The following is a 4,259-nucleotide window of genomic DNA, read 5'->3' on the forward strand; positions in this document are numbered from 1 at the left end:
ACAAATATTTTTGTAGATCAACAGTCAATATCTTGATAATTAAAGAAGAGATTGAAATTTTCAACAACTTCATCTTACTTGGATCCACAATTAACACCCTTAATACTAGCATTCAGGAAACCAGGAGTTCTGTTGTGTTGGGAAATCAGCAGTTAGGGACCTCTTCAAATTATTGGGGAGCAATGATGTCAGGCTCGAGGACTAAGGTGTGTGTGATTCAGGCCAGGATTTTTCTGATCACTTGCTTTACATCAGAGAGCAAGACATGAATAAGGATGGCAGAATAATTGATGCCTTTGAACTGTGGTGTTAGAGAAAAACACTGAACATCTATGGATGGTCAAAAGATCAAACAAATTTATCTTGGAGATGGTGCAGCTGGAATGCTTTCTAAAGGTAAAAATGATGAGGCTTTGCCTCACATACTTTGGGCTAGGAGGGGTTATTCCTTGGAGAGAGAGATGGTTCTTGGAAGGGTGGAGAATAGGTGAAGGAGAGGAAGGCAATTGGTCACATGGATTGACACTATGAAAATGGGCTCTAGAGTGTCAGGAAGTGTGAAAATGGCACAGTATAGGACAGGGTTTAGATCTATTGTTCATATGGCCGCTATGAGTCATACTAGACAACATCTAGCAACAACAATGAAACTAGATAAATTGCTGATATTTGACAGATCTTGGATGAAAGTAGAGAGTACTAGAAAGATGTCTATTTGTGTTTTATCAAATATGCAGAGACATTTGGCTGTTTGGATCACAAGCAGTTGTGACTAACATTGAGGAAAATGGAAATTTCAGAATATGTGATTGTGCTCATGTGAAACCTATACCTAGATCAAGAAGATATAGTTCAAACAGAGAAAACACTGTATGGTTCAAAATCAAGAGAGGGTGCTTCAGGGATGTATTCTTTCTCCACACCTTTACAATCTATATGCTGAACAGATCATTTGGGAGGCTGAACTTTATGAAGAAGAATGTGGCATCAGGACTAGAGGAAGACTCATCAACAAGAAGCAAACTTGCTTGCCAAAACTGAGGAGAACTTGAAGTATTTGCTGCAGAAGATCAAGGACTGCAGCTTTCAACATGGATTAAATTTCAACATTAAAGAAACAAAGATCCTCACCACCATGTTAATAGGCAGCATCATGAGAAATGATAAATTATTAAAGTTGTTATTCATTTCATTTTGCTTGGAAACAAAATCAATACCCTTGATAAAAGCAATCAGTAAATGAAAAGAGGAGTTTCATTTAGAAAATCTGGTGTTAAGTTTAACAGGACAGCAAGTAAATAAATATTGGAGAACATGTGGTGAGATATGAACTCTTTTACATTATTGATTGGATTGTAAAATGGAACAACCACTTTGGAAGTCGGTTTGGCATTTCCTCATAAACCTAAATATAGAAATTCCATATGATTTAGCTATTTCACTGCTTGGAATATATCCCAGAAAAACGAGAACTGAGGTACAAACTGAGACTTGTACACCAGTTTTCATAGCAGCATTATACACCATCACAAGAACATGGAAACAGCCCAAATGTTCAACCACAAGCAATGGACTGAGAAATTATGGTCATTCACACAATAGAATAATGGAATACTATGTAGCATGCAGGAGCAGTTATTTTGTACATCACTACATAAGTTAGGAGGGATTGGTGACCATTATGCTAAGTGCATTAATTCAGTCCCATAGGGACAAATACTGTATAAGACCATTATTGTAGAGCGTGTATGAGAATCCAAGCATGTGGGATGGTGGGAGCAGAGAGGTGAGGATGCAGGGGGAGGGGCAGTTAATCATAGTGTTGCATTATATGATGGATGGAGAAAGGGGTGAGTAAAGGAAATGGAAAAGATTCAATGGGGGGGGGGACCAAACAGTGAATACAAACTTTGTAAGTAAACCAGTATTAAATAAAAACTTTATTTAAATTAAGAAATAAAGTAAATCTGCTGTCAAGAACTTCTCCAGAGCTAAAGAAAGATGATGTCAGTCTAGACACTAGGGTATGCCTGATCCAGATCATGGTCTTTTCAATTGCTTGCTATGCCCATGAGAGCTAGACAATGACTAAGAATGGCATAAGAATCAATGCCTTTGAGTTGTGGTGCTGGAGATCAGTATTAAACACACTATGGGCTTCCAAGGGAACAAATAGCTATATCCTGAAGAGGGTAAAATCAAATTGCTTCTTGGAGGCAAGGAATTTGAAACTCTATATCACGTACTTTAGGCATGTTTTCAAGAACAACCAGTCCTAGGAGAAGGATATTATACTTGGGAGGGTAGAGGGTCTGTAAGGAGATGAAAACCCCAGATTAAATAAGTTGACACCCTGACTATTTCAATGAGTTCTGGTGTGTCAGAGACAGTGAGATTGGCTCAGAATAGGGCAAGGTTCAAAGCCACTGTTCATAGGTTTGCTATGAATCATAGCCAACTTGGTGGCACATAAAAATAAGAAAAATACATACAAGGCATTGACGACTGATGATCAAAGATAAGCTGTGGGAAGACATCAGGGATGTTATCCATGAAGAAAACAAAAGGTCATTATAAGGAAAAGGGGGAAAAGAAAATAGCAAAATAAAATTGATAATATAACACATTCAGGAAATTGTATTAGAACATTAAGAAGCCAAAAAAGGTGAAAAGGTAGAATTGAAGAGAAGATTCCCAAGGTCAGCTTGAGAAGCCAAAGCAAAGTATTATAATAAGGGAAAAAAAAGAAAATAAGAAAGACTTAGAGTTAGAAAATCAAAAGAGAAGAACTCTCTCAGTATTTCTAAAGCTGAGAGAATGAAAGAACAAATTCAATCCTCAAACTGCAATACTGAAGGACACCATGAGCAAAATCTTGAATAATCTTGGAAATATGAAAGTAAGGTGGAAGGAAGACACAGAGTCAGAGTATATTAAACGAATTGACTGACAGAACCATATCAGAAAACAGCATATGTTCAAAATAATAATAAAAGAAGACATTCTAGCTGCACTGAAGTCACTTGCAAAGAATAAGGCCCCAGGAGTTGATCAATTGACATATTTCAACAAATAGATGCAGCACTGGACATGCTTACTAGGCCATACCAAGAAATCTGGAAGATGTATTTTACCTGGTCAACTGACTGGTTTTGTTGTCAGGTGCTGAGATGTCAAGTACAACTCATAGTGATCCTATGAACACAGATATGAATTCTGTCCTATCTTGTGCCTTTCTCATTATTTATGACATACTTGAGGCCATTGCTGCAAGTTACTGTGTCATTCCATCAAGTTGAAGGTCTTCCTCTCTTACATCTAGCCTTCATTTTTCCAATTACATTGTCCTTTTCATGTAATAGCTTCTCCTAACAATATTCTCAAAATATATAAGATGAAGCTTCATTATCTTTGCCTCCATGGAGTATTCTAGCTGCACTTTATCCAAGACATATCTGTTTTTTCTTTTTGCAGACCATGGGATATTCAGTACTCTTCTCTAACACCACAGCTTAAAAGTATCTATATACTCCTGACTGGAAGAAATCCATATCATTCCACAAAATGTGATCCAACAGAATGTAGAAATTACCAAACAATATCATTAATATCACATGCAAACAAAATCTTGCTGAAGCTTTTTCAGAAACAGCTAGAGTAGAATGTTGACAGAGAACTCCAGAAATTCAGACTGGATTTAGAAGAGGCACAAGGGATATAACTGCCGATGTCAGATAGATCTTGCCTGAAAATATAGAATATTAGAAAGATAGCTATTTTTGTTTCATTGACTATAAAAAGGCATTTGACTGTGTGGAATCCAACAAATTACATGTAACATTGAGAAGAATGGGAATTCCATAATACTTAATTGTGCTCATGCAAAACCTATACTTAGATCAATAAACTGTGGTCCAAACAGAACAATGGAATATTGTATGGTTTAAAATAAAGAAATCTGTGTGTCAGGGCTATATCTTTTCTCCTTACCTAATCAATGTGTGTGCTGAATAAATTATTTGAGAAGCTTGGCATTATGTAAAAGAAAGTTACATCAGAAGAAGTGGACCAGGAGACCCATCAGCAACCTGTGTTAAGTGGATGACACAATCTTGCTGGTTGACTCTCTCCGCCCCGGGTAGCCACTACCTTCATCTCTTTTGGACCTAGCCGCCAGAAGAAAGAAAACAAGAAAGATTTTTTTTAGAAACCACGAAAACGCTCTCAAATTCCTGGAAAGAAAAAAACGAAGAAAAGGC

This window comes from Elephantulus edwardii, unplaced genomic scaffold (assembly GCF_000299155.1).
Source record: "Elephantulus edwardii isolate Elephantulus edwardi_28Jun2011 unplaced genomic scaffold, EleEdw1.0 scaffold00030, whole genome shotgun sequence".
Lineage (NCBI taxonomy): Eukaryota > Metazoa > Chordata > Mammalia > Macroscelidea > Macroscelididae > Elephantulus > Elephantulus edwardii.